The sequence below is a fragment of the Vanacampus margaritifer genome, chromosome 4 (genome assembly GCF_051991255.1).
Source record: "Vanacampus margaritifer isolate UIUO_Vmar chromosome 4, RoL_Vmar_1.0, whole genome shotgun sequence".
Classification (NCBI taxonomy): Eukaryota; Metazoa; Chordata; class Actinopteri; order Syngnathiformes; family Syngnathidae; genus Vanacampus; species Vanacampus margaritifer.
In genome coordinates this window covers 10,893,457-10,916,957 of record NC_135435.1, presented here as the reverse complement: position 1 = coordinate 10,916,957, position 23,501 = coordinate 10,893,457, and positions in this window count along the sequence as shown.

The window sequence follows — 23,501 nt, the reverse complement described above, 5'->3', positions numbered from 1 at the left end:
TGGCACGCATGAGCATGGCCATACGCCAAACAGTGCCAGTCAACGAAAATACCAAAAGACAGAAAAATCCACCCATGCACAGTTAGACTACAGACTTGGCCTGGGCAGGGAAATAAAGCCCTAAGTGTTAATGAAGAATTATTTCAAGGAGGGTATTGAATACACTTAACGCATGACTTGGCAGAGTTGGGCATTTTTCTATATAAGTGACAGCGATGGTAACAGTGGTGTCGTGCCCATCCACTCGCTTGGCTCACGTCACGTCTCTCAAACATCAGTGGAACGACTTATACATTCATTTATGGAGCATTGCGCACCTGTGGTCTGAATATGTGTGGATAGGTTTATCATCAGTCAGCTCACTGATGGTCAGATGCATGTTTTGTACTTTGACAGGAAGTGACGTGACTGTATACAAATTTTTAACATAATTTTTCCTATTTTAGTTTTGTTTTGATTCTCTTATCTTTTTATATGTCCTATTTTACCAAATGCAGGACATATGGTTGTTCAAAACCCCTTTTATCCCTTTTTTCCCTTTTTTTTTTCTTGAGAACTCAGTATTGTTCATTCAGTAATTTTACCGATTTGACATGTCATCATCATTGCTCTTTTTCTTTCTTTCTTTTTTTATTTTGTATGTACGTGAGTATGTGCACGTCGTGTGTATGTGTGTGTATGTGAGTGTGTACTTATTAGTTCACCAAAAAATTATTAAAAATCCCATACCGTTCACCTAAACCGAATACTTCAGAATCCAGCTAGAGTCGTGAGGTTGTCAGGAGACCCGAGGAAGGATCAAAGAAAAGAAAGGAAAGTGAAATCCAGCACCGACCAGACATTACCTACTACCCACCGGGTTACCAACCAGAGTCTTTCACCAACCCCAGAAACATCTAAATTCCAACAAATTAGGGAGACCTCAAGAGACCAAAGGAGAGGCTGAGGAAAGGAAGGAAGGACAGACGAAGCAGAGTGAGATCCACAGACACCAGCCTCCAGCAATTTGACGACCAGAGGAAGAAGCAGATTGTGTTTGAATTTCGATAGATGCTTAAAAAAAACTTTTATCCAACAGCAACACTGTGGCGAATGAAACTGCAGAATGGCCATCTCTGAGAAACCCCGAGCCACAGTGGCTAGTGAGAAAACCCCCAGAAAACTAATGTATTAAAATTATATTCTACTGTTGTATTGTCTTTCCTGAATACTCATTCTACTTGGAAAAAATATATATTTGATCTTTTTATCCCTTGAGAGATAATGCCGTATTTTTCTTTATTTAAGAAAAACAATATAAAAATGTGGGCAGCACGGTGGCTGACTGGTTAGCACGTCCGCCTCCCAGTGCAGAGGATGTGAGATTGAGTCCGGGCTTCGGCTTTCCTGGGTGGAGTTTGCATGTTCTCCCCGTGCTTGTGTGGGTTTTCACCGGGTACTCCGGTTTCCTCCCACATTCCAAAGGCATGCATGGCAGGTTAATTGAACACTCCAAATTGTCCATAGGTGTGATTGTGAGTATGATTGTTAATCTCTGTGTGCCCTGCGATTGTCTGGCAACCAGTTCAGGGTGTACCCCGCCTGCTGCCCGAAGCCAGCTGGGATAGGCTCCAGCACCCCCGCAACCCTTGTGAGGAAAAGCGGTCAAGAAAATGGATGGATGGATGGAATATAAAAATGTAGTAGTGGAAAAACAAATGCTGGTAATAAAATATTTCATTTACCCATAAACATAACTAAATCTGTTATGGCTTTCAAACAATTAATGAATATTAAGAGGAAATTCATTCAGATTGGAGGAAGGACTGAAAGTTTCAATAAGAGGGATAGCAACCCCTTACTTATTTGGTATCGGAGTGTAGATTAGACCTCTTAATGATTAGATAGATCCTCTTCCGCATACTAAGAGAAGAGGGCTCCACAGATGTGTACTTGATCTTTCTGGCATCCAGTAACTAGTTCAACTGGGAACATGCAATCTTCTGGTCATTACTGTTTGTATAATATCACGAGCATTATGACACAAGAACCAGTGAAAGTTCCTACCAGAACTTTACAGGATTAATGCCAAATATTGCCGTACTGCACTCAACTCCTTTATGTTCTTGTCTGTAGCTGCAAAAACTCCTACAATACAAATAAATATACCAATGGCTGTAAAGAGAAACTTCAAAACAAAAAAAAAACAAAAAAAACAATACATAAACAGTGGAGATATTGTTGGTGGAAGAGTTGTCTAGGTTTATTGACACTGCAAGAGCAAAGTCATAAATTTGAGTAGATGTCAGCTTTTACAGTCTAGTATGTGGAGGGCAGCCTGACCGAAGGGAATAGTTTTCTGTCAAGAAATTAGAACATTGTTCTCCTTGAGGAAGATACCGAACGCCCAATTCTATCTGCTGCTGTGTTGGCAATGTGAATGTCCCTGCTGCGGGACAAGAGCAGAATACAATTATATTTTCTGCCACTGTTTCTTTACTGAGGCGATTTCAATGGATTCCAAACAAAAATGGGCTGCGGTGCATCTTAATATGTAATGTTTAGTTAGTGTAAAATAATGTTCTTAGTGTCAGCAGTCAAGTTGTTTTAGGGGATATACAGTAGGGAGGCTTAACAGCCAAGCGTGTTTCAATTACAAGATGGGGTGAATTGTTTAATACTACAAAATGGTTCCCAACACTGTAAAAGTGATGCGTGCCATCTCAAAGCTTAATCAACCTAGAACAATCATCAGATTTTACTTCAATATTAATAAACACTAAAGTAAGAGTTGCATGCACTTTACTAAATCACAAACGTAGTAGTAGGAAATAGAGCGAACCGAAATGCTACACATGATTTCCTTTTCTCCTTGAACTAAAATCTTGCTTGAGGCACAAAACAAAACACTCTTGAGACAAAATAGTGTGTCATAACAGAGCAAGTGGGTGCATGACAAATGCACAACAGAATAATATCACATGAATATACACCAAAATCATTCATGTCTTTCCATTCTGAACACATGGAGAACAATTGAAGCTTGGGTCCAATGATTGAATTAAAAGAAGCTTAAGTAAACTTAAAACTAAACTTGGCGAATGGAAAAAGAGTGGTAAGAGTAATCCTGGCTCAGCTGGATCCTTTCTAGTGTGACTTAGAGCTCAGCTTCTAACATTCATTTTCCGTTAATTAAAATTTTTAAGGACAGATTACAACTTGACATATTTAGTTTGGTTAAAATGAATTATGGTAATGATTAGGGGCTCAACAAAAAACAATTTGAATCAAAAAATTGGCTTTGGTTTAAAAGATGTGAGTGCATTGGTAGTAGGTACACAAACTAATAAATCAGTCTCAATTGTAAAATGATTGTTTGTGTACTTTCAACAACAAACTCATTGCATTATACCCTCTTGAATTTAGCAGTATCTCACTGAATTGTAATCCCACTGCATCAAACCGAAACAAATCACTCTATTTCAATACGTACCGTCCTTGAAGTGGATCGCACCCCATGTATCGATTTGAGATACATATCAAATTGTCTTTAATTGGAGAGATGCACACCCCTAGTCATCATGTATTTGTGCTTAGTCATGGCCCAACGAGAACACAACTTTATACTGTACACTTTACCTTAGGACCAATATTGTGGTTAGGGTTAGGTAAGTAAATAGTAGTCAGTGTTGGGAACGTTACTTTCAAAAAGTAATTACCGGTAGTTATAGTTACTCATTACATCAAAGAAAAAGTAACTGCGTTAGTAATTGAATTACTTCAAAATAAAAGTAGCTTGTTACCAGGCAAAGTTACTTTTTTCACTACAATCAAATAATTTGGATTTTTAAATGTATTTAATATTATATTATATATTATTATGTATTATTATTATCATTATTATTATTATCATTATTCTTGTAATTATTATTGTTGTAGTTTTATTTTATTTTTTTTACAAGGAATTCAAATTATGTCCAGGTATTATTATGGTGTTTTCGTTGTGAATATTTATTTATGTCACAAAAATTCCTCACTCCATAATGACAGAATACTGTATGCTCTACTACTGACAATTACTACAGCAATCATAATAATAATAAAAATAAAATAAATACTGTATATAGCCTATGGAAAATTTTGGGCACATATGTCACCTATATGTACCATTAATTTATGGACAGTTGTAGCGCAGACTAAGAGAAATACAATTGTTGGGGCTGTTAATTACATTAGGCAAGTGTGTCGCTATGACTTATCTATATCGCTGTAATTTAACCTCACAAACCAGATTTATAATTGTGATTCACTCATGGGAGTTCTTCACATTATCAATCTGGAACGTTACTTGCCAGATCTGTTTGGGAAAGGAGGGACTGTAGAATACTTCAATCTGATTAGACGATGCGGCATCTTGTGCACGTTTGTTTTGACCTATCACGGCAATAGATGAAAATGTCATCTTCAATCTCGTTTTGGGAGGGGAAAAAAAGTGCCTCTCGCTGTTTAACATTCAACAAGGAAACGGTAAGTAATTCTGCGACAACATAATTAATTGCAGCGTGCATTCACCTGGCGTTGGCACTACCTGGTTTCGTTACAGCTGGATGTCCCGCCCTAAACAACGCCTGATTGGTCCGACCTAAAAAAAAGGTCAGTTGCGAACGTATCAGCGGGAGCAGTACAAGATGTATTCTTGTAGTATTTGTGAACAAATATCGCGAGAATTCAGCTAACTGGCAAGCTTAGCTGTCATGATGGTTCTGGAGTTGCAATGTCCCGTAATGGTTCTTGGTGGAACAGAATTGTCAACAAATCGCTCATCATGCCGGCCGTTTTTCGATAGATCTCTCCGGTTATTTTGATCTACGTCAGTCTTGTCAAAGTTGTCAAACCCCGAATGAGTTCCAGGTAAGGGACGTGGACTTGCTAAAATGCTAACATCATGTTCATTGTGAAAAAGACAAGTCATGACCCGCTTCCTGCGGCACCTTCAAAATAAAAGTCACTACACATTCCAGCTGTCAGGACACCTTTATTGTGACGTGATGCAACAAAAGACATTTTTATGAATGGACTTACCGGAACCTACTGTAAGCTTACTTCGAACCTTCAAACTAATAAATCATTTATAAAGCAATGCATTTCATATACAATAACAATAACGGTGCTTCAAATATGGGGAGAATAATTAGTTAGATTATGAAAAAAAAAGAAGAGTTACCTACTGCCGTTACTTTAAGCGCCGTTATTCCCAACACTGGTAGTGGTCCGTATTTAGCAAATGATGGCAAACTCTTTCTAGAAAAGAAGTTACATTTCCATGTCAAAAAACTTTAAAGTGTAGCTTACATTTCTCCCTTTAGCAATAATGATTTGCTGTTTCATACCTTTTATAGCAGTCATTAAGCATTATCAGTGCACAGTGTGCGCTCACATCTTTAATGAACATCCCACAGAATTGTCAGTTTGAGAGCAGATGGCTCATCATTACCACACAATAGATTTGTTAATGATTTTACCCAGCTGTGCCTTTGGACTCAGTCTTTCAAACAATGAGCAATCAGATCATCTATCTAGACTCATATTACATATCGCCTCTCTCTAGGTTTTTATCATTTCCGCTGATCTTTCCTAACAGGTGGTCCTGGAGCACTAATTGTAGATGGTTATTAGCTGTGAAACCATTGGAGTATCAATTAACTCCTGTGTTTCTCAATTTAATTCTGAACTGACCTATTCAGACTAGTGAACCACATGGGGTCACATAAAACAAAACAAAAACAGAGAGGCAGCTTGATTATAGCTACAGATACCTATCTGGCACACTGATGTCCGTCAAAAATGAGCAAACCACTATGGCAAGTCCAGGACACACATACTGTTTATTAGACCAATTTGGAGCCTGATTACCCACTTCCGGCCAAAGTCAGCAATTGTCTCATTATCAAACATCTGAAACAATTATCCTAACAATTAAAGCTGTTTTTTTGCTAGGTTGCTACATCCTGTTTTTGCGTCATTGCGTGTGGTGAATTTAAGTCCATCTCTTTCTGATGATTGACAAAATTGAGCCTCGAGTGAATGATAATTGATGAGTTTGAGCCGCTAGCTAATTCGCTGTCAACTGTTTAGCTAACATATTTTGTCTCATGTTTAAAAAGGTGGAGTTTTGTAATTGTGTTATGTTTTAGCATTTTACATTAGATTTGTCATTACCGGTATTTCATTTGATACTTTTGTGATATTTCTTCATGTTCCGCTAGGTTAATATAAGCTGTTGTGTTTAGTTATTTGTTGTTGTGTTTTGCACTTCATTGCCACCCTAGTTTTGTTGTTTTTAACATAATTAACTACTTTTGCCAATAGTTTTATGACAATAATGTTGACATTTTACTGACATAATTGACTGAAACACACAACACAGAAACTCACAGTATCAGAAAAGAGCTGGTTAATATTTCCATAGGTCACATCATGTGAATTAACATACGTATAACAGCAAATGTCACAGTTTTGCATCGCAGTGTTCTCTCTGCAGCAATTAATTAGATATGGCAATGAATTGCAGATTAACACAAAAGGAAATTTCATCTGCTGAGATAGTGTAGTATTTTCAAATTAGGAATGTTGTGCACACATTTCTACACACAGCTCAAAAGCACACCAAATTAGAAAAACTGAAGCTAAAGAGGTCTATAAATATATCATGGCAAGACAATTTTTGCACCCCTGAAGATTGAAGCATTCGGTATTCATAAGCTCAGTAATAAAACTGCCATTGTTAATGGTCCTGACAAAGAGATTTGTTCAAACTACTTGGTTTAACTCGTCATGGTTCCCAGCCCTGCTTTTTTTTTTTTTTGCTGTGTATTAGTAGGGTGTGAATTGCCTAATACCTGGCGATTTGATTCGTATCATGATTCATTGGTCACTATTCGATTCGATACCGATTAATCCCGATACAAATCTATAAATTGATTATTACGATTTTTTTTCAAAACTCAAATTTAGAAAATACTAATCAGTAAACTTGTACATGTACACTGTAAGATTTGTATGAAATTTTTTATTTTTTTTTTGCTGAAAATTCAGGCTTATAACTGAGCCACAGCATTTAACAAACAGGTTGCAGTCTGTTTCATGTTTGAACAGCACTGAAATAAAATATTATGGCTTAATGTTCCATTAATATAACATTCTTCCAAGCTTAATGTGTGAATCTTAACCCTAAGTAAGCTGTTTTGTTGAATATTACCATAAAAAAAATTATGTTGAAAAATCGATTCAACCGCATATTGAATCGATTCGATAATTGCGCGCTGTAATGTCTGTCTGTCTGTCTGTCTGCCTGCCTGTCTGTCTGTCTGTGGCCATCAATCAATCAATCACTCAACCAATCATTCAATCAATCAATCAGTCAGTCAGTTAGTCAACCAACCAATCATTCAATCAATCAAGCCATCCATCCGTCCGTCCGTCTGTGGCCATCAATCAATCAATCAATAAGTCAATCATTCAATCAACCAACCAATCATTCAACCAACCAATCATTCAATCAATCACTCACTCTATCTATCTATCTATCTATCTATCTATCTATCTATCTATCTATCTATCTATCTATCTATCTATCTATCTATCTATCTATCTATCTATCTATCTATCTATCTATCTATCTATCTATCTATCTATCTATATTGTACATGCATTTAAATGGTTGCCAATTATACAAGGATTTTTGCTATTGGTAGGCTGCCCGGGTCCCTATCACCTGCAAATAGCAGGAGTGCACTAAAAATATAAATTGTGGTGATATTTATTTTTATTTTGACTTCATGAGCGTATGGAGTAATTTAAAAATAATCCAAAGTAATTGTTACATTACTTTAATATTATGGTACTTGGATTACGTTACTAACTAAAAAAAAATTAGCAGGTAACTTGTAACTGTAACGGAATACATTTTAAAAGTAACCCTCCCAAACCTGATTGTAATAACATCCCCAAATATTGTGTAGAGAGAAAGTCAAGAGGCAAACTAAAGATAAACACCCAAGACAAATACTGCTGAAAATGTATTAAAGGGAGGATATTTACAGTTAGATTTAGCTAGTACAGTTGTGGCAGAAACAACTATTTTTTAGCTCAAAATCTTTCAATTAGTTTTGCCCCATCACCACTGGGTACGTACTACATTTTCGATACTTTCGAGTCAATGTACTCACTTAACTCAAAACTGATTTTTCAATTCAAACAGTTTTTTGTCACACCAGTGGTATTACTAAATAAAAATAATAATAATAATGGTCTTTTTTTTTGTTTTTTATCTATTTACTCCGGCTTCCTGTGGCAACCAGTCCATTGTTTAGCCCAACTATTGCCCAAAGTTAGGATTATCACAATGAGAATAAGAATGATAACAGGCCTGACCCACTTGGATCTTGATGTTACCAAGCAGCGAAGTGACTCAAATTCTGCAGCATGTCAAGTCATTATATTCACCTGACCTGTATCTGCTTGGTCTCTGTACTCTTTAAAGAGTTACATCAGCCTACTGCTTTCATTCTGATGGCCCGAGGCGGTGCTGATGTGGTGCAATGTGCTGTGAAAATGCTTAGCAGAATCCCTACAAGCTACTCGGTCCAAAGCTTCCTGTTCCCCTTACATAAGTTGACACGGTTAGGAGGTGAATTACCTGCCTCTAATGTTTGAATACAGCTCACGAGCCACTGAATTATTTGTATGATCACTGATGACTACGTGTCACAGTTTTTGGAGAAGACAAAGGGAGACCCACTCATATATGAAGGCGACCAGTAAATCAAGCTTGTTCTTCGGAGAATTTGACCTATAATTTGGAATAACTAGTCGACAGTTAGAAATGGACATTTCTGAGGTAAAGTACTTTTTATAATGAATTTCTGCAAATGTGAATAAATGTATGTGAAGAAGCACTGATTCCAATATCACTAAACGTTAGGGCACGGGTTAGCAAATTAAAGAGCTGCTTGAACCTGTTTCATACAGGGGAAAAAACATGAGAGCCACAAAACACCTTTGGGCATCTAAAATGACGAGAGTTTTCTTGTGCTTGTTTAAAAAAGATATATACTGTATAATAATATAATAATATATGCAAATCCGTGGGGAAAGAAGTTAGATTAAATCTTACTTTCAACAACAGTACTAAATGTTTACATGATTCCTTCTCATGTTTATGAGACTAACTGTAAGTTATCCACCTGCAGAAAAATAAAAAATGGTGCTTGCTCCTTTTTATCACTACAAAACGATGTTGTCATGTGCAGCGAGAAACTAAAATGGAGCATACCTCCAAAAAACTTGTTGAAATTGACTTTCCAAATGTCAAATACATTAAACATGAAACACCATTTGAAATAGACATAGCTGTGCTCCTGTAAAGTCTTGTCTTGATTTGAGTGAAGTGCCCAAAACAGAGCTTAAAGTCAAAACCAATTGGGTACAATGTTGTGGAAATGATATTCAGCATTATTGTAAGTTGTCACTGTATTCGTTCATCTATATAGTTTGTGGTTTGGGGAAATTAAATGTACACGGCAGCATGAATCAGCAGAATTTCCTAAAATTCTTCTTAGCTTATTTTATACATGAAAAAAAGTTAGATTTTGTTCAGTTCACCAGTATATGTTCCTTTTTAAAACTCATTTTCTAGGTACAAGCCTTAATATTAAACATTCATGAAGTGGGTTTGTACATATTGTATAAAATCTTGCTGCTCAAGTCCCCAAGTGCTCTGTTTCAGTAATGCATTAGACTGCAGTGGAACACTTTCATTGCCATTTCTAGGAACTCAACAATGTACTGTCATAGAGGTTCACATACAGGATAAAAATATAATAAATACATACATTAATTAATATATGTAAATTAGCATACTGTTTATCACTGATGCTACATCATCAATCATTTGAAATCAAGTAGCTCACATAGTGTACGCTGCTTCCACATTGGAGGGGAGAGGTTTGGGCATTCAGTCAGTGTTTCAACTAAAACTGATTTCATACTTTTGCTAAGCACATATTCACTTATCTCATTCAATCGTATTCGGTTGTCGAAGCCTACACTGGCTGTTGACACAGTGTACCAACACACGGAAAGGTTTTCAAATAACTTTAAGCTCCAGGATCTCGCACCATGTACCCTTTTTTTTTTTTAAGGAGAGCTCAGTATTGTTCATTCGATTTGACATCATCATTGCTCTCCTTTAAAAAAAAAAAAAAATCTATTTTTTTTATTTTTTTTTTTTAAAATATATATACATATATATATTAATATATATATATACACACATATATATATATATATATATTTTTTTTTTTTTTGTATGTCGGTGAGTATGTGTTTGTGCGTGTGTGTGTGCGTGCGTGCGAGCGAGCGTGTGTGTATTCATCAGTTCACCTAAAGCCCATTAAAAAAAAATCCCATACTAATAATATAATATAATAATAAATTGCCAAATGCAGAAACATCAATGTAAGTTATCACGATGTAGTGGCTCTCGCTAACAAACAGAATTAAGTAACCAGAATTAGGTTAAAAAATTCTATACAGTATACGTAGACCATGTTTCTATAAATTTTGATATTTGGTTTTTATTTGAGGCAGATATTTTTTCCATTAAAAAGTGATTTATGAGGAGGTTAGACCATTGGTCGATATTCAGAGTTTGTTTATTTTTCCAGTTAACAAGAATTGTTTTTTTGTTTTTTTTAGCGATAGTAAGGGCTACAAGTGTAGATTGAAATTGTTTATGTGGTAAGTCAGTTGTTGTTAGGTCACCTAGCAAACACAAGTTTGGAGATAAAGGTATCCTACAGTCCAAAATAGCGGAAAGTTTTTCTAAGACTTTAGTCCAGAAATACATAACCGGAGTACATAACCATAAAGCATGAACATAAGTGTCTGTAGTGTTTTGTAAACATTGGAGACAAATGTCGGAGTCTGAGAGTCCCATTTTCTTCATCATATATTGAGTAATGTATGTTCTGTGAATAATTTTATATTGGATAAGTTGTAGTTTGTGTGTTTTGTCATTTTAAATGCGTTTTCACAAACTTGAATCCAAAAGTCAGATTCCGGTGCTATAGACAAGTCTGTCTCCCATTTCGAGATGGGTAAAGACATTTTATCAGTATATGAAAGTAACTTATATATTTTTGAAAGTTTTTTTGTTGTTGTCGGAGAAAGCTTGTTAATATCTTTAGCTAAAAGAGGCGGTTGGAGCGTACCCCGAAGTGTTGGAAATTTTTTCTTTATCATATTTTTAACTTGTAGATAATGTATTATTATATTGTATTTTTGGAGCAAGGATGTATATGATATAAACATATTATCTGAGAAGAGATGGTGGAGATGTGTAATTCCTTTCTGCTCCCACACACCTAAATAAAACGGTTGGTTGTTAAGTTGAAAGTCGGGGTTATGCCATAGGGGAGAAAGCCCACAGGGCTCCACTTGGGCTTTTGTCAATTCTAGTGCCTTCCACCAGGCAGTCAGGGTGGCGGAAATCATTGGGTTTTTAAAACAATTATGTCGCTTAATCGATGTTGTAATAAAGAGTAAATCTCGAAGTCTGAGGTTATTACAATCCTTCTGTTCTAGTTCCAGCCAACAGTTAGTGTCTCTGTTGGGTTGTGCCCATAGAACGATATATTGTAGCTGGTTAGCTATATAGTAGTACATAAAATTTGGTGCCTCTAGACCACCTTTGGATTTACTTTTCTGAAGAGTAGATAGACTAATCTTTGCTTTTTTTTTATTCCAGTAAAATTTTGTAACGGCTGAGTCCAACAACTGGAACCATTTAGCCGTAGGTTTAAATGGAATCATTGAGAAAAAATAGTTTATTTTGGGTAAAACTTTCATTTTAATGGTGGCTATTCGTCCTATTAGAGAAATAGGAAGATTATTCCAGCGCTCCAAATCACTGTAAATGTTATCCAGAAGTGGAGAAAAGTTTAAATGAATTAAATCAGTTAATTTAGGTGAGATTTTTATGCCTAAGTATTTTAAATTACCTATAGGAAATGAGTAATGTGGGTCCTGGCTTGCAGGGTTCCATGAATTTTCTGTAATAGGTAGAAGTGTTGATTTTGTCCAGTTAATAGAATAATCTGATAACTGTGAGAATTTAGTTATTAAGTTAAATACTTCCCCTAACGAAGTAGCCGGCTTTTCTAAATAAAGTAAGATGTCATCGGCATATAGATTAATTTTATGTTCTGTTACCCCAGAGTGAATTCCTTGAATCCTTCTTTCCTGGCGTATGGCTAATGCAAGTGGCTCAATAAATATTGCAAATAATAAAGGGGATAGTGGGCATCCTTGTCTTGTGCCTCTCTGTAAAGTAAAGCTCTGAAATATAATCCCATTAGTAGTAACTGTAGCTTTAGGAGAAACATATAATACTGATACCCAGTGGATAAATGATTTCCCAAAGCCAAATTTATTTAAAACAGCAAAGAGGAAGGATCAGTTAACTTTGTCGAAAGCTTTTTCTGCATCCAATGATATAATAACTGCCTTTTTATCATGCCGCTGTGATATGCTAATAAGGTTAAAGAGTCTCCTAATATTATTAGTAGAGTGACGATCTTTAATCAAGCCTGTTTGGTCGCAATGAATGATTGTCGAGATTACTGTTTCTAGTCTAGATGTGAAAGCCTTAGTGATAATTTTAATATCAGTGTTAATTAGTGAAATCGGACGGTAACTTGATGGAAGGGTGGGGTCTTTTTCTGGTTTTAATAAAAGTTTTAATTGCTGCTGTATTCATGTGTGGGCGTATGTAACCCTTAGTTTTAATTTCTGTTACTACTCTTAAGAATAGTGGAGCAAGCATTAACCAGAAGTGCTTAAAAAATATAGCCGGATAACCATCCGGGCCAGGTGCTTTGCCATTAGTCATACTATCTAGAGCACTGTACAACTCGTTTATAGTAAGTGGCGCATCTAACATGTCTTTACATTCAGTAGTTAACTGAGGTATATTTAAGCTACTGAGGAACGCCTCAATATGCTCAGGGTTAGGCTTGTTAGTTTCTAAGTATAGGTTACGATAATAGTTATAAAAAATGTGCATTCACCAGTTGTCTCTTTAATAGCCGTTATAAGAGACTTTTCCCGATTGTGTTGAAGTTGGTTTGCAAGAAATTTACCTGATTTGTTATTATATTCAAAGTTGTTGTATCTCAATTGTTGTATTATAAACTCTGTCTTTTTAGTTAGCATATCGTCTAACTGTATTTTTGTATTTTGTAAGTCAGTCCGTATTTGGTTATTTGGGTTTATTGCGTACTCATCCGTCAGTTGTTTAATTTTATCTTCCAAGTCTTTTTCTGATTTTTGATCCTGTTTCTTGTTATAAGATGAATGATATAATTTTACCTCTAATTACTGCTTTCCCAGTTTCCCAGAGAAGAGATGGCGATAGGTCTGGAGAGTCATTTATTTCCAAAAAGTCTGCCCACTCTTTTCTTATAATTTTGTCAAACTCTGCGTCGTTTAGCAGTGAGATGTTAAAACGCCATGTCGGGGGTGGTTTAAAGGTATAATCAACTTGTAGGGAAAGGGAGACTGGTGCATGGTCGTTAATAATAATAGGATGTATTTTTGTAACAGTTTTATCAGCAATAGAGTTATTTGAAAGAAAATAATCAATTCTTGAAAAAGACCGGTGCACAGCGGAAAAGAAAGTAAATTCCTTCTTATTTGGGTTTTTTGTTCGACGAGGCCAAAGTCATCCATATATTTATTCCCCTATTACTTTACTAGATTGTAATCGCCTACATGTTGTATTATTAGAACGGTCAATTAATGGATTTAAGACTGTGTTAAAGTCTCCTCCAATAATAATAGTAGAGTTCGCTGCTAAATCAAACATCTGAGAGAAAAATTCATGGAAAAAGGCCGGATCATCATTATTAGGGGCATATAAATTAGCAAGTGTATATATTTTATTAAATATAGTCACCTGAATAATAATGTATCGGACCTCTGGGTCTATTATTGTATTATTTAAAGTAAAGAGTAAATTCTTATGTATGAGTATACAGACTCCTCTTTGTCTACTGTTATAAGGGGCAGAGTACGCTTGGCTAAAATTCTTATCAATAAGTAATTTTTCTTTAGATTTTTGTAGGTGGGTTTCTTGTAGGAGGCAAATATCTGCGTTTAATTTTAAGAGATGGTCTAAAGTTTTTATTCTTTTTGCTTCTGAGCGAGCGCCACAAACATTCCAGGAAACCAGAACTAATTTATGCATACAAACAATATAGACTCAGTCCTGTGTATATATCTGCATAGGCCATTTGTCAATATTGGCATGTTATAGGATAGAATCAAAGTGGTTAGGTGGTTTATGTAATTTGTGTAAAATATGAGGTGACGAGTAAGTAAATATAACAGTGAAAAAACAGGTAGGGAGGTAAAAGTGAAGGAAGTTAGCGGGGATTAAACATAAAAATACACCAGTAACTGGTAACCTAAGCGAGATTTTTTGTTTGAATATACTTTAGATATAGTTATGTATTTAATAATATATTTATAATATTGCCTAAACATAATGAGTATTCATATTTTAGGTTTTATAACCACATATACAGTATATGTATACATCTAATAATCAAACAAAGTTTAGTTCCACCAATGCCATTTAGAACAGCCAGGGAGTGGAGTTGGGGTTCCGGAATAGTTGGCCATCGATGTAGAGTTTATCGACGACCATCGCAGTCTGTTTACCCTCCTGCCTATTTTGTTTCATTATAGGAAACAGTACCTTTCGCCGCTCATTAATCTCTCTCGGGAATTGGTCATTCATTCCAAATGAGGTCCCTTTAAGCTCCCGTCCTTTACTTTTAACAAATTCTTTCTGTTTAAAATGCTCAAACTTGGCGATAATAGGACGGGGTCTGTTGCCCCTACGGGCTCCAAGCCGATGTACCCGGTGAAAAGCGATGTTATTTACCGACTCCTGAGGAATTTTTAACGACGTCGTCATAATTTTTTTTATCTCAACCTCTGGATTGTCACAGGTATTCTAGGATATTCCTGAGAATATTAAATTCTCCCACATGCTACGGGATTGAATATCCAGAACAGTTTCTTTTAGCGTTTTATTTTCCTTTTTAACAGTTTCTAACTCAGCTGAAACAGTCACTAGTGAAGAGCGTAAATCGGCATTATCTCGTTGGAGATCACTTACCTGTTGGCTGAAGAATTCCATGCTTACCTTTAATTCTTTGACGTCCTCGCTGATTAGGGAGAGGACCTCTAATTTTTTATTTATGGACTCCAGCATACTGACCGAAACCTCCGTAGTGGCTAGGTTCTCCGTGTCCGTCGCTGAATCATTTTTCCTCTTTTTGGAAGGTTTTCTCGACGGTTTCTCGACGGAAGGATTCTCCATCGCGCAGCTGTAAAAATATCTGTCGATGAAGCGTTCGAGGTCCTCCACGTTGGGTGGTATTCCAAATCTGTCGGATGAAAAAGAGAGGAAAAAAAAAAGAAAGGCAAGATATATGATGGTTAAATTCGGATTAGTTTAGTATAATACAGCTAATTCTATTTTAGCAGCAGGGCGCCGCCATGTTGGGGTTTCCCGGTCTCGCTGTAGGTCTCGCGATAGTCACAGCATCTCGCGCATGCGTCCAAGCTTCAGACTGCGATGTTGTGTTACTGATGCACCATGTACCCTGACAAATGGGAGAACTAAGGGTGTAGTTTGTCTTCGGTCCAATTTTAAATCCATCCGCGTTGTGTGTATTAGCTTGTTGTAGCTTCCTCCTTGCTAATGCTACTAGCTAATGCTGAGCAAGTTTGTCTCGAAGGTCAGCCAGTGTCCACTTTGGCAAACTCCCTTTTGTCTGTTGTGTAATTTGAGTGTATTGTGGCCATTTGTAAAATCTAGGTCTGTTTATTGCACACTTTGTGTTACAAAACTGGAGTAAATAGTCCTTGTGGCAAGACAGTCCTAAATGCTGCATGTTTTGGAATGCATCCCTGGTACACTAGATAGCTAGCAGCGCAGATATAGATATGTTAGCAATAGAGCATGTTGTGTGTTTGACTCCACTCAGTCGGTTGCTTGCTTGAAAATAAACGTGAAAAGCTTCCTTTTTCTATTTTTCTAAACTAGGGATCCCCAAGATCTACTTTTCAAGACACGGCCTCCATTGCATTACAACAGGCGGGATGGGGGCAGGATCATTTGAACTGTCCAAACTTGCACACCTGCAGTATGTGTGGCTCTGCCATAGCATTTCACAGGTGGCAAGTCGCACCAACATTGAACCATATTTACAGTTTCATATGGACCACCATAGATGAAATATTGTGATCTTGATTTCTGAATGGAGAGCTCAGCCTCATTCATTTAACTACAGCTCAAGCTCTCATTCAATTGAATGGGAATACACGACCAGGCGAGCCGTGAGCACTCGCAAAAAATATTTTTTAAACCACAATCATTAAAAATCAATCCTCAAGTACTTTTTAAATTGTAAATATAGTTTAGCCTTGTTGTAAAACATTATTATATTTATTGTATATACTGTATTTTTATGACTATGGCGAAGGCAAGGCCTCTTGCCTCGTTTGCGTAAAATATGGAAATTGGCTGTGTTGAATATCGCCTTTTTTGTTTTGTTTTAAGGTGACATGTTGTCATGCGATCTACCAATGCTACCTACGCCATCGACGCATTAGCAGCCCTCTTCTAAACAATCACTAGCATTTCAAAATATCTTGTGCAGCTTGACTTCACTCTCTCACTCTTCACTCAACCGATCATCAAATCAACAGGAAAAAACATTCCGAGCATTGTCAAAAGAGCACCAGGTACAATAATGAGGTGTGATCAACTTGATCATTTTAAGAAAGAATATTTAATGCTTTCATTGTCTGTTTGAACCTCACCAACGATTTTTGGAGCTGATTCTTAAATTAACTTCAACCAGTTTGTTCCCCAAAGCAGTTAACTGATCACGGCAAGAGATGTGGATCATTAATTCATGAGTTGTGGGGGTGGCACTTGTGATGTGTTGACGCCTCAGAGGAGGGTAATTAAACAGATAGAGTTGTTTCCACCCAGTCAAGCTCGCTTTGCACGGTGGTGCCGTGGGAATTGTGTCTGTTGCTGCTCACGAGCGCCTTAAAAATTAAGACGTAACAGAATATCAAGTGTGTTTATTACATCAAATCATGCCTCAAAGAGTGGACGGTGGCAATGCGTTGTGGTTGGTTTATCGACAAACATGTAATCCGCAAGGATTTATCGCTTTTTATCATGTCTCATAACATGTTTATGACATGCTATCATCAAAATTACCCAGATGATACATATTTACTGTACATTTTACACACCCTATTTCTTATCTTTTAAAAAAACTAGCATTGGAGAGGATTTTTTCCCCTCATTCAAGTGACCCTAGTCATCATCTCCCCCCACTTACATACTGCTGGGCCAGTGGTGAGTATGGATTATGTTACCATGACAGCAATGGGCAGCACTATTTTTCCTCGTGGAGGCAGCACTAAGCCGGTGAATTACATGTCAATTACTGTGAGGATACATGGATGTGGCAGCGGACGCGTTGTCAAACACAAATTAGCCCCCACTGCCAACATGTTGACAACTTCACTGAGCAATCAACTAAGGGCCACTTATCAGAAGCCAATGGTGTAAAATAATCTGTGCATCCAACCAGTGCAGATCTGCATACCTTTTGGTTTGTTTGTTAGTTGTTTCATCCCTCTTGGCCCATACAGCAAATTAATGGCAACCGTGGGCCAAAAGTACTCAACAGCTTGTTCACATGCACATTACAATAGCTAGGCAACAAAAGATGTATGGTTATTTTATTTCATTTATTTATTCCCAGTGAGTCAGCTATATTTGTATATAGCAACACAAATCTCAGATGTCAACAAATGTTGCATCTCTGACTACACGTATGAAAATTTAAAAAAAAATCTAGAGTTCTAGAGAATTGTTAGTTCAACAGAGGTTCTGCACCTGAGGCAAAGAGACACTGTCGCAGCATTTCAGTGCATGCAGCTCAGCCTTAACACTTGCCACACCAAAATATTCTTGTAAACACAAATGTTTAAATTCCTTTGAGAGTCACAAGAAACCAGTGGTGTACAACCAAGAAAATCTCACTCATCTTAAATTCGCTTGACAGGACTTTGCACTATGTTTGATTGTATTTGCTTTGGTTAATCATTGCTGACATCGCCCAAAAAAAAAATGGCTCCTGGAGAATCAAAGGTCTGCACCAATTTCTTGTTGTATATTTGTTGTGACAAAAATGTTTGCATTGTCCTGAATGCTAAAGATGCCAAGAGATTGAAAACCTGTCTGTCAGATCGGTTCTGTGGGGGTTGGGTTTTTGTTTGTTATGGGTGTTCTTGTTGTTCTGTAGATTGCAATAAAGTTTAGGGGGAAAAAAGTATTTGTCTTCTTTGCTGATTCTTCTTCCGTTAACTCCCTGTGGCTGCGCTACAGCGCCACTCCAGACTTGGCATATACATTACAGCTGTTAAACGTCCTCAGCGTCTTCTTTTGGACACACGCAACTCTTAAAATGCTTCTGTGTGGTGTACGAGATTTGTTTGAGGAATGATGCCTTAGTCTGTTGTGTTTGTCCAGTCGGTTTGAGCGCATTGTCGACGATATGTATGGAAGTTCGTGTGTCTTGTATCGTCAAAGCTAAGCCTTGTCACAGTCAAGTCTTTGTCACAGTCAAGTCTTTGTCACAGCCAAGCCTTTGTCACAGCCAAGCCTTCGTCTCAGCCAAGTCTTCGTCTCACCCAAGTCTTCGTCTCACCCAAGTCTTCGTCTCACCCAAGTCTTCGTCACAGCCAAGCTTTCGTCACAGTCAAAGTTGTTGTCACAGTTAAGTCTTTGTCAAAGCCAAGCCTTTGCCACAGCCAAGTCTCCGTCTCAGCCAAGACATCATCACAGCCACAGCCAAGTTATAGCCACTTCACAGCTATTCAAGTCAAGTCAAGACAAGTCAGGTCCTGTCACGTCACATCACGCTCGTTCCAGTCCTGTCACTGTAAGTCATGTCATCCTGTCCAGTCGCAACGGCCAGTCCAGCCACGTCTTGTCCAGTTGCAAGGACCAGTCCAGCCACATCCTGTCTAGTCACGTCCTGTCCAGTCACGATGACCAGTCCAGTCACGATGTCCAGTCCTGTACTGTCACGGCGACCAGTCCAGTCACGACAACCTGTCCAGTCGAACTATGCTATGTCAGGCCCAGTCCAGTTACGTCCTGTCCACACCCATCCAGTCATTGTTGTCTGTTCACCTTTTTTTCCTCCATTTCATTAAAGCTCCACATACTGCACTTCATTCATGTCTCACTGTCTTGCTTCCCTGCATTTGGGTCCACCATCCCTCAACCACTCACGTCCCTAATGACACTGTTGAGATCCTGTTGTTTCTTTTTGCAAGATGTGTACAAGGGTCTCAGTAGATATTACTTGCAAAGGTTCGAACATCTTCCTAGTTGTAAGCATAAGTACCAATGTAACTTGGTTTAGCGTGTTTCTCCAAAAAGACAGAGAGGAAAGTGTCACCAGGTGAAAAGGAAGTCAATGTCATAATGACTGTCTTTAATTATACTGTTAGATAGCAAGTAATTGTGCTGCCAAAAGGTTGTTAGCCGCTCCCCTCTTGTGGCTCTTCCATCTTGTACTGAAACTTTTTAATGGAGTGTGCTCGTCTATAGGTAAGGCCTTAGCCGTGCAGCACAATGTAATTCCTCATGGAGGATGTGTGATGGAGCTCGGTGCAAGGAGCGCGGCAAAGCTCCATTATGTGGCATTAATGGGCTTCTAATTTAAGTCAAGGTTTATTAGATGTCAAACACAAAGGGCTGAATGGCTTTTCGAGATGAGTAGCGCATGAACCGGCTGTCAGGCAAGACACCTGCCTTATTGCTATTCCTGGCTAACTCTGGCTGCAGATTACATGAAGGAGGGAGGGAAAAATACACAAAGTTCGGACTTGCTCAAGGCTGAATCTCTTGTTCATCCCAGTGAACAGGAGCTTACATGCATGTTGCTGGCATTGGGTCGGAACCTGCTTTGACACAATTTGGTCAATGTAATATTTTTCACAAATCAATACACTTGTGGGGCAGCTAAAACACAACAGACGTGTGTGCAGCAGTACATATGTGGAAGACAAGGGCTCATCATCTTTTTTTTTTCATAAACCAAGTGCCAACAACCTTGGAACACTTTGAATTAACTTGATGGTCATGCATTTCGAGCTCACATTCAAGTACATTGTACTCGACAAGGTGCTGACAGCTTGACAGTGAGTACAGACCATATGAAATGGCTTGGAAAGAAAAGAGTGTGAATGCAGGGTGACAAAGGCGATAAAAATAACCTCATAAAGAATACGCTTAAGAAAAGTGGTTGGACTCCATTAAACTTACTTATTTAATTAATTAGATCTTTACTAATAGTCATTCTGAAATAAGGCCATTTACTAAAATAATTCTCAGTAATTCAAATACATTTTGGTCATTGATGAACCAAAAGTACAGTATAATAATTTGCAATTAATTATATACAGTATGTAGTATTGTTCCTTATATGTTTAATTACTCTTAAGATTATGAGGGGGTATTTGGAAAAATATAGGCGACTATAAAAAGGAGTTTGAGAACCGCTACATTAACTTCAACAACAGTGTTTTTTTCACTTAATCCCTTTAAGTGCCCGTTGTCAGATGTCTTTGAATGCCAAGCAAAGGAATATAAAAAGTCTACACACCCTGTTCAAATGCTAGGTTTGTGTGACCATGATCAATCAAATAATTTCCAAACTTTCTCCTCCTTATTAGGGTAAAGGGTAAGATGGAGCCTGGCTGACTTTGGCTGAAAAAGGATTCAGCAAATGTATTCTCCTCTTTCAGCCAGTTACTGAGGCAAACTGCTTGTACCAGAATTGTTGATGCTAACGTTCGCCGTGGTCTCCATGCTCGCTGCTCCATGTTTTGCCCTAAAGTGATACCACAGGCTTGAAGCACTTTGGTGATAAGCAAAGCGGCATAAGCAATGCATTCCTGTTGCCCCCGTTCCTTCGTATTGTTGACCTAATGTTCTGGTACCCTGACGTCACTCAATGTATGTTGGGCATCGGCGTTTGGAATTAGGGCGTCGAGAAAAGTTCTGTGCAGAAATGGACAAATATGATTATTTTGTTATTAATGTTGATTAAGTCCTACATCAAATTATATTATTATAATATCTTAGTCATTTGTCAGTAGCTTAGAGGCTACATAATTGGTCCTCCTCATAACTAAATTTATTATTCATTTGAACGAATAGAATGACTGAAAATAATGATAATAATAACTCTTTGACTGCCAGACGTTTTCAGAAACGGGTTGTCGCCAGTGCCAGCCGATTTAAGCATTTTGACTGATCTTTCAAGGTCCACAGAAAATGTTGTGTTTGGACTATGGAAACACACATACTACCAAATGAAAGATTGGACTCTCATCTTTCATTAGAAAAAAAACGTTTGTTTCTACCTTATTCCGTTCTTCAGTAATCAACAATAGAAAATGGTTACTTTCACCGAAATCCTCTTGTTTTGAAACAAAAAGCGGAGAAAAAGAGCTTTTTGTGAAACGATGTTATTTCATGCACTCTAGTGAATTGTACACTTCTTTTTGTCCATGAATGATGCCACAAACACCTAAATAGTGCTTTACTTCTGTAAAACGCTTTCACCAACAATGAAAAAGTGTTTTTAGTTTGCAAAATGCGTTTATTTCCATTCAACAGTGTAACAATTTGACAAAACAATTTCGCAAACTATTTACAAATACAAAGCCGCTGGAGTCACACAACAGTTTACTTTCACTTTCGCATTTGTCCGTTTCGCGTGCAAACGTTACACTTTCTTGACGGCCTTTTTTTCCGGGGAATAAATAGCAAGTAGCAGACTGTACACACTCCTCCGATGAATATGCATTGGACTCGGGGCACTCTTCGTCGTCCGATTGAACGTCCGCCTGAGCGTTGTGCTCCGTGTTTTCCGGTGTCAGCATCACTCGCCCGTGAACCTTTATAACGTCGTCATAGTCGCCGCGTCAGCGCTTCCAACTTCGGAGTCACCATCATCATCATCGATGATGATCATTGTCGTCATCAATGTGCTCTTTATCGTTGGTCGATGTCTTTGAAAAAAACGGCTTGACCGTGAGCTGCTTGCAAGCGGCCGCCATTATGGCTTCTTCAGCCAATGTCCCCTCAACACTCTAGCCCTGCCTCACGTCTTCTACTGACGCCCACCCAATCTTGTCAAAAGAGAGTCATCGCTGCCCTCTAGGGGCCAAAAATAGTCATTAGGCACACAAGACCTGCTTGAAACTTTCAGGACAGCTCCGCAAGCCTTCCCAGCAAGGGTTTCAAAAAAAATATTAAAAAAAATGGGAGGACGTCTTTTAACGTCTTTGGCGCTCCTCCGTAGGTTTTTGCAGAACGTCATTTAACGTCTTTGGCAGTAAAAGAGATAACAACGTTTAAAATATGATTTTTTATTTTATTTTTATTTTTTATTGTAATCGGATCTATTCTGAAGCAGCTCCACATATTAAAATTTGGTACATTTAAAATAAATAAATAAATAAAAGTAATACTATTGTTTCAGTGGGCACTAAATCATGATTTGAGTTCTGTTAATGTTTATGTTCCTGCCAGTCTCCCCTACCTTTTCTGTTTTTGACTCTCTCTATATGTATGTATCTCTCTGTCTATCTATCGTCCGCTGTGGATCTGAGTATGCTGGTTTATACTGTAGTCAGCAGTGCAGTATTTGTTTTATCCGTGCGTGTGTGGCATGGACTGGTGTCTGGTCTAAACAAAAAAATGATCTTTACTTTCCAAATTTCAACAAACTGATAAATACACTCAGCACCTTGTTAACTGAGGTTATAATGGAAGAGATAGGTGACTCATATTTCACGTTAAATGTTGATGGCAACCATGACTCAGGTGCGAAAATATATCAACAACTTACAACAGCAACAGCTGATAGAGGTGATGCACAAACACTGGCCGACAACGTGTTAGCAGAGCTGACTAGAAAAAACAAATCTCAGTTAGGTGTTTGATGGAGGGATATGTGGTGTCACAAATACTCAAAGTTTTGGAAGTGATAAAATGAAGACACCTCGAGAGAAAAAAACTGATTTTCATTAACTTGACTTCACAAAAGCCCTATAAAATATAGCCCAAAAACTTATATGCACCCTGTATGGTGTAACTTGACACCATTTGATTTGACTGAGTATTGATCACAAGCAGATGAAGATACAATGGCTAGGCAACTTAAATATAAATAGACACTATGATCTGCTTCATATAATGTACTTTCAAGAAATGTTGAGACCTTGACCTTTTTATTTTATTATTATTATTTCATTAGTTTAAGTTGAATACAGGG